The 16777-nt window shown below is 48.1% G+C and overlaps 1 protein-coding gene across 4 annotated transcripts in view; it reads right to left on the bottom strand.

Moving 5' to 3' along the window:
- The window catches only part of ZNF395 (zinc finger protein 395), a 96295-nt gene that overhangs the window by 35457 nt on the left and 44061 nt on the right, over positions 1 to 16777 (bottom strand). Inside the window, exon 1 of one of the 4 annotated variants that reach the window (XM_051831758.2) lies at positions 11357 to 11443. The exons of 1 other annotated variant lie outside the window; for it this stretch is intronic. The gene's annotated coding sequence lies outside the window, so the exon portion shown is untranslated. Of the gene's footprint in view, positions 1 to 10962; positions 11252 to 11356; positions 11444 to 16777 lie in introns of those variants that run through there. 2 more of the 4 variants (XM_051831757.2, XM_051831747.2) reach the window with 2 other exon arrangements.

The raw sequence follows: 16777 nt of genomic DNA, 5'->3' as shown, positions 1-16777 counted from the left end.
TCAGACGTCGGGAATCTCTGGAGTGCTCTGCAAGGAGCAGGAGTACCATGGCGACAGTCACCATAAAAATAGATAGCAAGATGGAAATGGAGAGAGGACACAGGAATTTAAGAAAGCGCACCAAGAGCCACTCATTTGCAGCAGGAGAAGAAAAAATAGAGGAGGGAGTTTTAATGCCGCCTGCACTTTGAAAAACAGCATTGAATGTGGTTGTTTATTACTAAAAAGAGTTTTATGCCTTCCTGACACGCAAGAAGACAAGGCAGGCTGAGAACTATTATTTCTCACCATATTTTGCTTTTAAAAAATAATACAGGTGGGGCCGGTGCTGTGGCGCAGCAGGTTAACGCCTTGGCCTGAAGTGCCGGCATCCCATATGGGCTCCAGTTCTAGTCTTGGCTATGCCTCTTCCGATCCAGCTCTCTGCTGTGGCCTAGGAAAGCAGTGGAAGATGGCCCAAGTCCTTGGGCCCCTGCACCCACGTGGGAGACCCGGAAGAAGCTCCTGGCTCCTGGCTTTGATCGGCGCAGCTCCAGTGGTTGCAGTCATCTGGGGAATGGAAGACCTCTCTCTGTCTCTACCTTTCTCTGTAACTCTGTCTTTCAAATAATAAAATAAATCTTAAAATAAAAATAAAAAATAATACAGGAACCAGCAGTGTGTCACAGCAGGTTAAGCTGCTGCCTGCTAAGCCGGAATCCCACATGAGGGTTGGTTGGAGCCCTGGCTGCTCCACTTCAGATCCAGCTCCCGGCTAATGGGTCTGGGAAAGCAGCAGCAGATGACCCAAGTCCTTGGGCCCCTGCACCCATGTGGGAGACCCAGATGGAGCTCTTGGCCTGGCACAGCCCCAGCCGTTGCAGCCATCTGGTAACTAAACCAGTGGATGGAAGATCTCTGTATAACTCTGTAACTCTGTGTAACTCCGCCTTTCAAATAAATAAATGGTTTTTTAAAAAAGACAGAAAAACAGTGTGTGTGTATAATATATACATATACATACATACATATATATATGCATATATATATATATATAATTAGCTTTTTCCCACACCCACTGTTACATGGCTCAGGAAACCAAATCACAGTAACACAGTAACTCAAACATAGAGGAGATGACACATACCCTGCAATACACAGATACCACAGAAACAATGCAGACTGGCCGGCGCCGCGGCTCACTTGGCTAATCCTCTGCCTGCGGCGCCGGCACACCGGGTTCTAGTCCTGGTTGGGGTGCCGATTCTGTCCCGGTTGCTCCTCTTCCAGTCCAACTCTCTGCTGTGGCCCGGGAGGCAGTGGAGGATGGCATAAGTGCTTGGGCCCTGCACCCACATGGGAGACCAGGAAGGAGCACCTGGCTCCTGGCTTCAGATCAGTGCAGTGCACCAGCCGCAGCGCGATGGCCAAGGTGGCCATTTGGGGGATGAACCAACAGAAAAGGAAGACCTTTCTCTCTGTCTCTCTCCCTCACTGTCTAACTCTGCCTGTCCAAAAAAAAAAAAAAAAGAAAGAAAGAAAGAAAGAAACAATGCAGACCAAGGCCCATCATCAACAAATGTACAATGACTTTCAACTTCAGTTCTAAATAACCAAAACCTGCCTATAATGTTGACATCCATTGAACACTTGCATTCTTTAAGTTGGTGCACTCCAAATGGCCTTACTCCATGTGAAGAGAGAGTACTTTCTTGCCAAAAATGGATTTTTCAAATACCAAACTGTGAGCATGAATCACATGGAGGCAGAAATCTTGTGATATTCTCCAAAGATAAGATAATCCTCTATTCTCTGCAGAACTCTGTAAGAAACTTTTCTCCATGTAATTTAGCCTTAGCAGTGACCCTAACAACAAAAACAACAATGATAATAACAATAACAGCAGTCCAAAAATACTAGGAGGAACCTTAAAATGTTAAAGAATTAGGGTGGATTCTAAATAAACTATATATTAAGCAAAGGTTCAGGAAAATTAAACTAAATCAAAGTTTCCACATGGAAACTAATACAAAAATTAAATTTTATAACTAAAACTATATACTTACTGTCTGACATAACTTGAATATATGCTTTCCTGGAAAATCACACTTAAAAGTTTCTTTACTTTTTTTTTTAAAGATTTATTTTATCTTTTTGAAAGGGTTACAAGGAAAGATAGGGAGAGACAGAGAGAGAGAGAGATCTGCCATCTGCTAGTTAACTCCCTAAATGGTCACAATGGCTAGCGCTGTGCCAGACAGAAGCCAGGAACCAGGAACTCCACCTGGATCTCCTACATGGGTGACAGAAGTCCAAGTACCAAGGACTTCCGCAGCTTTCCCAGGTACATTAGCAGGGAGCTCGATTCAAAGTAGAGTAGACATGACTCAAACTGGCACTCATGTGGGACGCCAGCATCACAGGCAGCCCCCTTCATCCACTGTGCCACAATACCTGCTCTCCAAAGTTTCTGCTGTGGCGCAGTGGGCTAGGCATCCGCCTGCAGCGCCAGCATCCCCCATGGGCACCAGTTCATGTCCTGGCTGCTCACCTTCTGATCCAGTTCTCTGCCTATGGCCTGGGAAAGAAGTGGAAGATGCCCAAGTGCTTGGGCCCCTGCATCAAGTGGGAGACCTGGAAGAAGCTCCTGGCTCCTCACTTCGGGTAGGCCCAGCTCTCACCACTGTGGCCATTTGGGGAGTGAACTAGTGGATGGAAGACCTTTCTGCCTCTTCCTTTCTCTGTCTGTGACTCTGCCTCTCAAATAAATAAATCTTTTTTTAAAAAAAAAGTTTCTTTAGGTTTATCTGACGCTTGTTCTCTTTGTTGCTTATACTACAGAACAATCAAAAGTCCAGTCTCATCTCTGGTGTCAGGATGGCATTAAATATGCTGTGCTCAGAATATAACCCCACTGCATGGGAAATTAAGTAGGAAGGAGATGAGCAAGGGGGCTTCCAGGTCCTCTGCAGCCAAGCACAGGACGCGGCAGCCAGCTAAGGGGCCCCAGCCTGCCTCAGCCATTACACTGAATAGGACGTCCACGTTATCCTACCATGTCACTCTACTTTGCTCATCATTATTAGCCAATTCCTTGATCCTCTTGCTTCTCCTAAAGACCAAATTCCATTTTCATTTCCTAGGACTACAAACTGTGTTCTGATACTCCTTGCAATAGTTCTCTTCATCCTTCCTAAAACGGTCCCAGGAGGATCTCTCAAAAATGCCAGGATCTATTTATAAACACTTTTTAAGGAGCCAACATGATGATGTTCATGCAAATACTATGCCACTGGAGAAACATCCTCTGCTCCACGTTATCGTCCAGCTTTGACAAGTCACATCATAACTGAACCTAGGAATTGGAAGGGATGGTGAAGGTCAGCCTAATTCCTAACTTGCTCTTCCATAACATCCCTAATGAACAGCATTCAGCCCTACTTGAATACCTCCAACAATGGGAAGTTCACTACTCCACAGATATTTCTGTTGTTAGATCTGCCAACTGAAAAATCCTTTTTTCACACTGAACCGAAATCTGCATTCTCAGTCTTTAACGTGTAAGAAGGGGCCATCAATTTCAACAGAATCACTCTACAGGTGAAGAATCGTAGACAACTATCACTCTATAGCCGAGGAATCTGAAGCAACCCAGGCTAAAGCAATGGTTTCATCCATTGATCACATTCTCAGGAGCGAAAATGAGTCTACACTTGCCTGCACCTGATACACATGAAAACAGGTGAAGATATTACTAGGCATCCATCTCACAAGTGGACGCCAACCATTCCCGATCTTGTATCATTCTAGGCTCCCTTGTCGAATCAAGCTGAATATGCTCATGTTCCTTTTAAATCACAGCTCCCCCACGGTCCAAGTATTGCATGACCAGCTGAGGTCATTACAAGAGGATCATGTAATTGGATCCCTGAATTCCTGATCCAGTTATTAACTGGATTTGACTTTTTGAAACCCTCATCCCACTCGAGGCTCACAATGAACTCATGAGCAATAGAAAAACCCCAAGGCCCTTTTCCCACATGCCCTGCTGCTCTTCATGGGCCTGTACCAACTCTGGCCAGGGACTGAGTCTCACCTTGTGTCTCCAGTGCCTAACAGCATTTGCACACATCAGACAGGTACTCAAGACTGTTCACAGAATAAATCATCTACTTTATCCTATCCTGTTCTTGAACAATAAAATGCTTTTAAAATAGTAGCATTTTTGCCACTGTGAAATATATACACATTATAGAAGGAATAAAATTTTTAAATGTTAAAAAAAAACTCCACATACTTCATCTAGAAGCAACCAGTATTGATATTTTGGTATTAATACTGTATTTCCAGGGGCCAGCGCTGTGGCACAGGATAATCCTCCACCTGTAGTGCAGTAGGTTCTATTCCCAGTTGATCCTGTTCCTATCAGCTCTCTGCTATGGCCTAGGAAAGCAGCAGAAGATGGCTCAAGTGCTTGGGCCCCTACACCTGTGTGGGAGACCCGGATGAAGCTCTTGACTCCTGGCTTTGGATCGGCACAGCTCCAGCCTTTGCAACCATTTGGGGAGTGAACTAGCAGATGGAAGACCTTTCTCTCTGTCTCTCCCTCTGTCTGTAACTCTACCTCTCAAAGTAAATAAATAAAATCTTAAAAAAAAAATACTATATTGGGGCTGGCACTGTGGTACAGTGGGTTAAAGCCCCAGTCTGCAATGTCAGCATCCCATATGGACACCAGTTCGAGTCCCAGCTGCTCCACTTCCAATCCAGCTCTCTGCTGTGATCTGGGAAAGCAGTAGAAGATGGCCCAAGTCCTTGGACCCCTGCACTCATGTGGGAGACTGGGAGGAAGTTCCTGCCTCTTGGCTTCGGATTGGCGTAGCTCCCACCATTGCAACCATCTAGGGAGTAAACCAATGGATGGAAGACCTCTCCTCTCTCTCTCTGTTTCTGCCCTTCTGTAACTCTGCCTTTCAAAAACATCAATAAATCTTAAAAAAAAAATACTATATTTCCTTCCAGCCATTTTCTATGCATGTTCCTTTATTAACATTTGAAATAATATTGTAGATACACTTTAGCTTTTAGCAGAAATATTTTTCCATTATTTTAAAAGTATTTCTAAACATTTTTCATGCCTTCGTAACACCCCATTATAAAGATGTATCCATCAGAATACATTTAAGCATTATGTCCACCCACACCATTGGATATTTAGGTTGCTTCCAATTGTTCACTATGGTTTTTTTTTAAAAACCTCTGAATAATCTCCAAGCCAAAAACATCCACATTTTGGAGACGGCCTCAACTAAGTCCCCAGAAGAGGAATTATCTTATCAAAATGTGTGAACATCTTGATACATTATAATTCAAAGTTTTAAAACTAACTCAGATATTTAACTTATCCCCTACTGAATGTTTCCTTTTTGTAAATACAGGCTCCCCATTCTACCTGATTTTGAACCTTGATTTATCTGCTAAATAAGTAATTCCTCCTACCTCTGGGCCACCAGCAAATGTGACAAACACACCTTCTGTATCCTCATCCACAATACAAGAAATGTTGAAGAAATCAAGGCCAAGAATAGAATGAATACTATGGCTCTTTCAGTTCTTCTTCCAGGTTCACTCAGGGCCAATAAGTCACAGTGTTTGCATATGACCGTCAAGTTTAATTAAAACATCATACAGCCCACATTTTCACACTTATGGCTTACTACATGGACCATCATATCTTAAGACACTTTACAGAAGCCAAAATGCACCAGAGCTGCTACATCAGTCCTCAGTCCAGTATCCAAACCATCATATAACACAGAAAATGGATTTAATTAGATGAAATTCAGCTGACTTCAGAGGCTGGCATTGTGACATGGCAAGTTAAGCTGCCACCTGTGACACTGGCATCCCTTACGGGCACCGGTTCGTGTCCCAGCTGCTCCACTTCTGATCCAGCTCTCTCTATGGCCTGAGAAAGCAGTAGAAGATGGCCCAAGCCCTTGGGCCCCTGCACCCATGTGGGAGACCCGGAAGAAGTTCCTGGCTTTGGATCGGTGCATCCCCGGCCACTGCGACCAATTTGGGAGTGAACCATTGGATGGAAGACCTCTCTCTCTCTCTCTCTCTGCCTCTCCTCTTCTCTGTGTGTAACTCTGACTTTCAAATAAATAAATAAAAATCTTCAAAAATTTTAAAAATAGACTTCAGTTTCAACTTTTTTTAATGTTAAAAAAGCAGTACTGGGGCCGGTGCTGTGGTATAGTAGGCTGTCTCGCCTGGAGCGCCAGCACCCTATATGGGCACAGGTTCAAGCCCCGGCTGCTCCTTTTCTGATCTAGCTCTCTGCTACGGCCTGGGAAAGCAGTAGAAGATGGCCCAAGCGCTTGGGCCCCTGCATCGGTGTGGGAGACCAGGAAGAAGCTCCTGGCTCCTGGCTTCAGTTGGAAGACCTTTCTCTCTGTGAAACCACTAGTTCACTTGGGAAGAGCTCTGAATCACCAGTGGTTATGGACTCCTCAAGGTGAGTCAGAGAGTTCTGGGCCACAGAGACCTGAACTTACTTACTTCAGCTGGTCCCCGCACCAGACTAGTTTTCTGGCATTAACATCTGGATTTGAACCAGCTGTACTGTAACCGTTATGACTCTCTCTGGATCCTGGATGCCTACCTCCTAAGAAAAAGGAAATCCGAGAAGAAATGGTTCCGCTCCTGTCCTTGCGAGTCCTGTGGTATTAGCTTACAGAATCAAAGACTACTGTCACATGGCATTTGGCGGCTGTCAATCACAGCTCACCAAGTCATGTCCCCAGCGTTATTCTCAGAGATACTCGCTAGGAGCCACCACCTACCCATGCCAGCCAAGTGGAAAATGGTGAGGGGTGAGAGAGCCTGGGGTAGCTAGAAGTTTGCCTCATTGTATACACTACAAGTCAGAGTCTTCTCTAATGAATACCATTCCAATCATCATAAAAATATTTTGAAGTTCCAGCCAGCAGCTCCTCTAAAGTACTGCCTGACTTGCTTAAAACAAATTCACTGCACACGAGTATCTCAGATTTCATAATGTCATGCTCCTACTGTAACCCCCATCCAGAGCCCATGACAGCAATCCCAAATTCCTAAGCATTCGAGTCTCCTGAAACTGAGATAGCAAAGCCAAAGGCCTACAGGACTAAACCGAAAATGTAAAGTAACTGGATGATGGCATTAAGGAGTCCTGGGACCGTGACCACCAGGGACCGCAGGCTTGTGCACTGTCCGTGGAAAATGGCCACTACCCAACTGAAGATGACTGACCTGACAGATCTGACCCTTTAAAAGAGCCCCAGATGCAGAGGTTTGCTGGTTTCTTTACAATTTTTGGAGCCTTTTTGTAGTCCCAACTGTAACACTTCTGCAAGCTTAAAACATTCAGGGGGCTGCCTGTTTACAACCCTACACTACACGAGACCCCCGTCATCCTCCCTGTTTCTCCCTGCTCTCTAACAAGCATAAGCACACAGGACACCTTCCTAACTCCAAACCTCTGCTCACTCCACAGCTCCCCACCTATTCCAGGCCACGGGACACCCCGAACAGTTCAGCCCACCTCCTTCCTTATTCCAAAAAGCTCTTCTAAGTCACACCAGCGCAGAGTACTCTCACCTTCCTTCAGCTCCACAGGTGCTTACTCTTCATTTTAGCACTGAACCATCTCAACCCGCTCCTTCACCGCGGTATATCCCATCTTTCCACCTAGACAGTGAACGTCCCGCAGCTCCCCCCACCTTCAGCACTAGTAAGGACAGCACTGTATGTGAAAATTCTCTTGGTGCTTTTCAAACGGTGGGTTATGAGTCATTCGAGACTGTTCAGATCAACTTACGGGAGACAACGGCATTCATTTTTTAATGAAAAATAGACTAGAACATAAAAATGGCATAGGAGATGGTACCAAATAGAGTTAGGACTTCATGAACTTATAGATTTTTACAACCATGACTACGTGTACTAGCTCATGATGTAAATTTTCTTAATGTAGGTCACAAACAGGGCAGAAAACACTGCTGCTCCATAATAAGTTAGCTCAACCACTGTTCCATGCAATGATTTTGTTTTTTGGACAGATATTCTCTATAAGCAAAAAAAAAAAAAAAAAAGATCCGCCCCATGGCCCACCTCCAAGCCCTCCTCAAGTCCTCTTCCCATGCTGGCTCACTGCTCCTGCATCCCAGAGAAATAAGGAGGCTAAGTAACTGTAATTGCATTGGCTCATTCTGCAACTTTTTGCAACTGTCCTTCAAACTCAGATGTTGCAAGTTGAGGCTTGGGGAATTTGTTCAGCAAATCACCCTAAGTCACCCTTGCAACAAGAAAGCAGAATTTAGACCTCAAGAAAAAAAGGAGGGGGCCTCTTCCACCTGCAGGTTGCCAAAATCCTGGGGACCAGCCATCCCCTAAGGTTGAGATGGGCCACGCCCTGGGAAGGGCAACATCCCCAGGCCCAGAATGCCCTTCCTCTCCTTTAGACTCATTCCCTCCCACAACATGAATGGGAAACCAGGCCAGACTGAAGATCTCAGAGGAGAGTAAAGTTCAACATATTCCAAAGCTCAACAATTTACACCTTCAGCAAATCCCATTCTACTACCCTTCAACCTCGAATCCTACCCTGGAGATCAGAAGAATGCATAGCTCCAATTCCCCAGAGTTGCTTCTCCAGCTTCAAGTTCAAGACCAGGCAATGTCATTTGAATGGCAACACAGGAGGGCAAAACAGAAGCCCTCTCATTCAGACTCCAGGTCTCATGCAAGCAGCATCCTCTGGCGCCCACTTGTTACCAGGAAGACTCCCCACATGTCCTCTGAGTGTCTTCCCCGTCCTGAGTCAGAGCCGCAGATGCTGGCAGGACACCTATATTTGGATATCTTGGCAAACACAAGAAACTTCTCTACAGCCTGAGTGTCAAGTACTTCTCTCCGAAGCACACATTGCTGATTTCTCCAGTTACCAACTACAGCAGCTCCAAGGCCCTGGCGTATAATCAATTTCCTCAAAGAATTAATTTTCATTCATCTCCGTCCCTCCCCCTGCCCCTGTCAACAGATTATTTCAACAGTAATATTTCTAAAGTCTTCTCTCTTTTCCTATTTCTAATGATGCCAGTCCAGAGCTGTGTGCTCCACAACTCCAACAGCCTGCTAACTGATCTGCCTCCTAACACCACTCTCCAAATGCTCTCTCGTTACATCACTCCCTGGCTCAAAAACCTGTCATGTCTCCCCAGTACACACAGGCTAAAGTGCAATTCCCCCGTCTGGCTTTCTAGGACTTTCACAATCCCAACCATTGTTCCTCTCCATCTTTATCTCCTACTGTTCAGGAAACATTCCAAATGGCCAAGGCCATCTCTTGCCTCTCGGGAAAGCCATGTCCATCCCCACCTGTGGACCATCGCACCTTCCGAAAAGACACTCCTGGCAGCAGCTGCCCACGCTCCCTTCTCTGACCCCTGACAGCACCTATTCCTCCAGCTCCACTGGACACTTAACCACGCCCTACCTGGAGATCTTGTTTCACAAGCTCAAGTCTGTGGGTCTGTTCCACCAGCTTATAAGGCCTAGGGGGAGTCATATGTGCATCTTCCATGCCTTCCCTCTCTGTGCTAACTGCAGGGACCTCAGCTGCTCCTTGGGAAACCCCTCCCACCCGTCACTTCTCTTACCTTTGTGCCTTGCCGGTGAGTTAGTCCTCACATGCATGACTTACTTCAAAACTCAGCGCTCCCAGCTCCTTCCCACATTCCAGTGTTTTCTTTACTTAATATACTCCCTGTTCCCCAGCTTGCACACTATGCAGGCAGCCTCAGCCTGTTAATTCAACTTGAGCTCTCAAATCACTTCCACCCCGTCAGCTGAGGCCTTACTTAGACTTCTGGTGTGCCTCCCGGCCACCTCCCAGAGAAGCCGGCATCGTGCTGAGATCACGCAGCTCCTCAAAGAACCTGTGGCGCTGACCTTAACTGCTGTGTTTCCTTGTGTTTCAAGTTCCTGGAGACCAGGAACCTCTGTTTACATAACACCTTAGGGGGTGGCAAGAAGACCTTCACCACCTGTTGATCACTAGCTGGGAAGCGAACTGCCCCAGCTTACACCTTTCTAGGAAAAGGGGAGTGAACAAAGTAGGGTGGGCTCGCAGGTCTTCCCGCACCTGGTGGCCTGCCCGGTGCAAGTCCTTCAGAACCACCTGGAAGGGCCCGGGCTGCCTGAGTCGGGAAGCAGGGACACCCCCTCACGGCCTGGCAGGTGGGCTTCTTTAGACCTCGGTGTCAGTTCTGAAGCCCCGGACTCCAAAGCAGGGAAGAAAACGCAGCCTTTGAAATTGTTTACACATGACAAACTCTCCGTCCAGGCCTCCACCCGGATACCCCATATGCCCACAGTGGCACCGTCAGTGAGGACCAAGGGTATGGCGGAGGCGAGGCAGGGTGAGAGCGCGGGGTGGAGAGGAGCGGCGCCCAGAAAGGGAGAGAGGGTGCGGGGAAGCCGGCGGGTGGAGGGCGTGTCGCGCCGCCCGTCCCGCAGCCCGGCGCTGCTCGCTCGCTCTCTCGCTGGAGTGTGCAGGAGCGCGCGGGGCGCCGGGAGGACTGGGATGACGGCCCAGCCGGAAAGGGTTGGGGAGGGGGCAGGTTAACCGGTCAGACTCCCTCCGAGAGGCGACTCTGGACAAGCCCTCAAAGTTGGGGAGGGGGATCCGATGGGAGCGCAGGCTGCCGACAGATAAACAAGGTGGCGCACGAGAGAGTGGGCGGCCGCCCCCACCCAGCCACCCAGCCCGCGCGGGCACTGCCGCAGCGCCCCGCCCGCCGCTGCCCTGGCCACGCCGGCCTCCCGGCCCCCAGGCCGCGGGTCCGGCCCGCGCAGCTGAGCGGAGCGTGGGAAGTTCCCGGCCGCCCCCGTCCCCGGACTGCAGCTCCTGCAAGCGAGATCCCCCGCGCAGCTCACCTTGGCCCGCTGCGAGCGGCAGCGCGGGCCGGGCGGCTCCCGCTCCGACGGCTCGCCTCCGGGCTGCAGCTGCCGCGGCCCTGCCCGCCCACCCGGCGCGGCCCGCGGCCCCGCTCCGCTCCGGCCGCCCGCCCGCCGAGGATCGGTTCGCGCCCACCTGGCCGGCCAGCCCTCCCCTCTCCGGGACACTGCGCTCACGTACGCGGCCGCGGCCACAACCCGGCCCGGATTCCGCGCCAGGGAAGGGAGCGCAGGAGCGCGCCAGCCCGCGAGCGAGCAAGCGAACGGGCGCCGAGTCGGGACACACCCCCCGCGCCGCCCCCACCGGCCCCAGGCACGGCGCGCGCACGCTGCCCGCGCGCCCCGGGCCCGCCCGAGTCCTCCGTGCACGCACCGCGCTAGCCCGGCGTACACACCCCCGGCCGCCCGTAGACAGTCGGTGCTCAATAAGTGCCTGAGCGACTCCCCGCGCACATGCGCACTTGAACCTGACCGAGTTGTGACACCCACCCACCCCCGTCCCCGCCCCCAAGTCGGAACCGGCAGCTGCAGCCCCGAACCAAACTTGAGTGTTTGCTTTTTTTCCCCTGAACCGCAAGCCGAGCCAAAGTTTCTCGCTGTTGTTTTTCCAGGCCTGGCTCTGGGACAGGCTTCTCCGAGAGAGGCCGAGCTCGCCCGAGGGCGGGAAAGGAAGCCAGAAGCAGGGCTCGGGCGCCGCGGGCCGGAGCTCGGCGGGGGCCGCGGGGACTCGGGCGGCGCGGCCCGCGCGCTCGGAGCGAGAGGCGACAGGAGCGCTGAGGAGCAGCCTTCGCGTGTGCCTTTTGTTTTCTACCCTATCTTATGGCATTTTGCTCGTTTGTAGTTGTAAACTGAGGCGTTGTTTACTGATTCTGGAATTAAGAAGGAGAAAGTTAACTATTAGCCTTCAACCCTTATGTAAACAGTACTAGTTGCTTTTGGCACCGTCGGGCTCCCTTTTGGATAATTTGTAACAAGGAGCATTGAAGCTGTTCCATTGTGTTGCTCTATGTTTTTCCTAGATAAGACCAGAGCCGCAACGGTAGTGAGGACGCCCAGTGTCTATACTTGGAAGCATATAATTTATAGTGACGCAAATTTAACGAATAGGAAAGTCGTCATTCCTCTTCCCCCCGAAAGTTTGCAAAAGAATTTTTGCACATAAATTCTGAGTTTCCAGTTCACCTTCAACTTGAGCTCTGCTGTTTTTCCTGCACCAAAGGCAGTGGGAGTGTGCTGGAAAGGGCTGGTGTCTGGAGTTGGACAAGCCTGACCTGCGGTCCAGATTTAACTGCTGAACTAGCTTTCTGGTCTTCAGCAGTTTCTTCAGCTCTGAACCTCAGCCTCACTATCTGTAAGGCAAAATAAAAACCACACAGATGTAGGGCCTACTTCATAGCGAACAGCATTTTCCCTCCCCCCACTACCCATTGTGTGTTAAATACAGTTATCTAAATTAGAATGCAAATTCCTATAGGACTCCGACTTTCAACTGGGGGCAACTTCGCCCCCAGGAGACACTTGGCGATGTCTGCAGACAGTTTTGATTGTCACAACTTGGGGCGGGGTGCTAGTAGCATGGAGAGGGCAGAGGCCCAGGATGAAGCTAGACATCTTGCAGTAGGCAGGGCAGCCCTCACGAGAAAGGACCGTCTGAACTGTCACCAGTGCCCTTGCTGAGAAGTCCTGCCCCAGGGAAATCCTGCTCTGCAGTCGGTCCCCCAAGATGGCTTCCACCTTTTAACTCTCAGCTTCTACACGTTTCTGTCTTGCAAGCATTGTGGGGATCACAGCCCTGATCTTAATACACAAAGTCTTCCCTTCACATTGAAGTGCGGATCAGAGTTTTACATTTTATTGTTAAAGGAATATTTTAGTTAATTAACAAAGTATGCTCCCTTATTACTAAGGTATTTGTAAACACATTACATATTACTACCAGTTCATAAATAGTTTTATGTTCTTATTTCCATTCTTCCCAAACAGTGTTTTGCTCATTTCTGAATGTGCATTTCTCTTCTTATTTCCTGGCCTAGCCTGAAGTTTCTAATATGATCCCTGCCCCCAAGGAACACACAGCCTCCTTGGTAGTGGATTAATGCACATGAAACAATTAAGGAACAATGCAAAGATAACATATAATTAAACTTCAATTGCAGTGCCCAGATTAAGGTGCTCAGAGGAAAGGGAAATGGGTCTCAGCAACAGCCCTGTGCTTGCCTTATGGGGCTGAGGTGTTCAGGAAATGTTTGCCGAACAAAATGAAATCCTTAGTGAGGGTCTCTTGCACAGGTGGAAGTGGAGCTAGTACATAAACTCCATACAGCGTTCAAACGGCCGGCTGTTAGAAATGGATGCTGGTTCTTTTTCTTAAGACATCTAGTTCAAGTATTAAACAAAATGTATGTGTTTCCTAAAATGGACTTCAATAAAGCCAAAACTCTCATTCAGTTGACAAATATTTAAGTATCTGCTGTGTACAGAGTGAGCCAAAACAGTCTCTAAAGCTGAGCGGAACCCATGGCTTGTTCTCATGGAGACTGTGTCTTGCAAACCCAGGCTGTGAGCAGGCACAGGCTTTCTCCCAACATGTTGGACACATACCCCCTTTTTGCTACAGGTAGCTACTTGTTCGGTGTGCGTTCCAAACTTCTGCACGTTCACGCCGACTCAGAGAGAAGTTCCCATCACAAACATCCATTCCTGAACACACACCCACCCAGCACTCTGCACCTTTACACGGAATCCCAGCTCTGTCCTGCACGCTGTGCGGCACTCACATGATACAAAGCAAGATGCTCAAGGAAAACCGCCATTTGCTCTCCAGTCTTGTCCCTGCTCACGCTTCCCTGTGAAAGTTTGCTCTTCTCAGAGGGTGTCCTACCTTAGAATTGCCCTTCACCTTGCTTTAACCCACACACTGGCCCCCTACTAATGTAGGCATCTTGTACCTCATTCACATCAGATCAGCTCTTCAGAAATTGTACCACCCATTAGCCCAGGTTAAGCAAAGCACATCCTGGCTCTACCTCCTCTTTCCTGCCTCTTACTATATGGACACATGTATAGGCGACGTAATAGGACAGCATGAGTCTGAGACTGCCACTCTCCCCAACTCCCAGGTACAGCTACTTCCAACCTTGCTTCCCTCCAATCCACTCTTTGCTTTCCTTCCCCTCCATTCCCCTTCCTTGTCCTTCCCTTCTCCTCCTCTGCCTTCCCTTTATTTTTGTTCCTTTTCTTTTTAATTTTTACCTATTTGAAAGGCACAGAGGCAGCGAGAGATCTTCCATCTTCATTCCCTCAAATGCCTGCAACTGCTAGAGCTGAGCCAGGCTGAACCCAGGAGCCATGAACTCAATCCAGGTGTCCTCCATGGGTAGCAGGGACCCAAGTACTTGGACCATCTTCCTCTGCCTTCCCATGCACATTAGCAGCAAGCTCAATTGTAAGCAGACCAGCCAGGATTTGAACCAGGTACTCCAAAATGGTATGCCAGTATCACAAGCAACAGCTTAGCCTGCTGCACCACAGTGCTGGCCCCACCCTCTCTACCCTTAACCTGGCTCTCCCTTCTTGCTTTTAGGGGCCAGCTTAGATGGCATTTTCTCTGAGAAACTTTCTCTGGACTCCAAGACTGGGCTAAGTGCCCCCTTTTTGTCCAAAAGCACTACACACTGACCTCCCACTCATTGTACTCAAATCTCCAATCTCTCATCCTGATCCTCCACAAAACTAAACACTTTGAGAGAACAAGAAGTGTGCTTTCACCATTACATATACAACACCCAGCGCAGTGCCTGAAATGTAGCAGGCACTTAATAAACATCTGTTAATAAATTAGTTGTTGATTGGATGTAGGCAACAGAATAGAGTTATTCCATGGTGCAGGCAATCCCTGGTTCAAAGCATGCCTTAGAAATGCTCAGCAGATTCCAAGGCTACTAAAGTCCTTCTGTAAAGTAGTTCAAGGCTGACGGAATGAGCTTGCTCTTTGGGCTCCACCAGAGCCCAATCTGTACCTCACCTGGTTTCCTGAACTCCAGACCTTATCAGTAATGACCTACTTGGCATCTCCACTTGGATGTCTAATCAGATCTTCAGTGTACCACGAATGCCAGTGTACCCAGACTTCTAATTTCCCTCCAAAATCTGCTCCTTATCATTTCAGTAAATGTCAACTCCATTCTTCTAGTAGCTCAGAAACAAACAAAAACTAGGAGTCATCCTTCACTTCTTTTTTTTTTTCTCACTTTCTCCTGCTCCCCAACCAATCCATCAGAAAATCTTGTTGGTTCTATCTATGAGATAGATCCAAACTCTGATTAACAGCCCACTTTCCAGCACAATCTCCCTATTCCAGCCACCTTCTCTCTAAAATGACCTCCAGTCAATGCTCTGGCCCCACCACCCACCACTCTTCCCTGGATCACGCAGCTCCACCCACACAGAACTCCCACTTAGGTTTTTCCAAAGCTACTCCTTAGGGCTGGAATGATCTTCCTCCAGATATGCTTCATCACTTGATTCAGGTCCCTGTTCAAAGCACCCTTATGAGAGAGACAGTCTCTCACCAAAGATCTAAAGCAGCACCACCCACCATCCCTTTTACCCTGTTTTATTTCTCTTCTTGGCATTTGTCACCACCTGACGGTCTGTCTCCATCCCCTCCACTCTAAGTTCTGAACAGAGACTTCATTTCTGCTTACTAATGTATCCTCAGCTTTTACAACAGTGTCTGACATACAGGAGACATCCATTAAATTATCATCAGTTATAATCAAGGTTCGGGTTAGATGACCAAAAAATCACTTCTGAACCAGGTCACTGTCCATTACTTCAGTCCTGACTAGTCCTTCCAGCATTCAGAGCATCCTGGTACCAGGAGACAGTTGTTAGCCACTCTGCTTCTCATTCACTTAGTCTCCAGACCACTGTTTCCTCTAGGACACACACTTCTAAAAACAGCTTCTGTACCACAATTTCAAAGCAGGCTATGAATTTTAAATGAAAACAATAATTCCGTACTGCTAAGTTTGTATTGGTAACATACTTCATATTGTTCTTTTGATTGAGAAAATTCTAACGTATTTGAATGGGCAAAAACAGGCCCAGAATCTACTTGAAGTATTTTCATTCTACAAAGCACAGGAGTCAGGAATTCTAAAGAGAGTGGTTTGTAAGTATGCCTGGGGCCAGTGGCATCTTCACTCTGATCTACTGGATCTGTAAGGCTTCCAGTGGAGGAAGAGGGCCTTGCATTCCATTGAAAAGAAAGGATTGATAGGTTGCAAGGAGGTTGTTCTAGGCTTAAGGGTATTCCTGAAGTGTCTTGCTTCGATCTGCACAGAGACATTTTCACAGAAACAAGCTCCCACATGTGTAAAGTTACACACCAGTGCATAACTCCCAGAGCGCTGCCTGTTTCCTCCTAACTCTGAAACTCTGTGAGTTTGAGCAAGAGTTTGTATTCAAAAGGGGAGGGGGAAGAAAAGGAGCTGGCTTTGGGAACACGGAGCCTAGGCCTAATGACTCTGGGTATGAAAGAATGTGTAAGCCTGGGCAGGCTCTCTGTGCACATCTGGTTTTTTCCTTTTATGCTTCTATGATTTCTATGACACAGGAAATCCATTCTGGAACAACCCTGTCTGCTTTCTAGTGAGCGCATAAAAAAAAATGGGGATTAAAATCATGTTTATCTCACTGTCCAAGGAAAGATGATAAAATCCAGAACAGCACCATTTTGAGGGTGGATCAATGGCAGCTTCCTCCAGTACTGTGTCCCCAGGGAGGTGCT

The sequence above is a fragment of the Oryctolagus cuniculus genome, chromosome 2, assembly GCF_964237555.1.
Source record: "Oryctolagus cuniculus chromosome 2, mOryCun1.1, whole genome shotgun sequence".
Classification (NCBI taxonomy): Eukaryota; Metazoa; Chordata; class Mammalia; order Lagomorpha; family Leporidae; genus Oryctolagus; species Oryctolagus cuniculus.
Note: the sequence above shows the minus strand (reverse complement) of the source record. Positions and strands in the feature narration are given on the sequence as shown.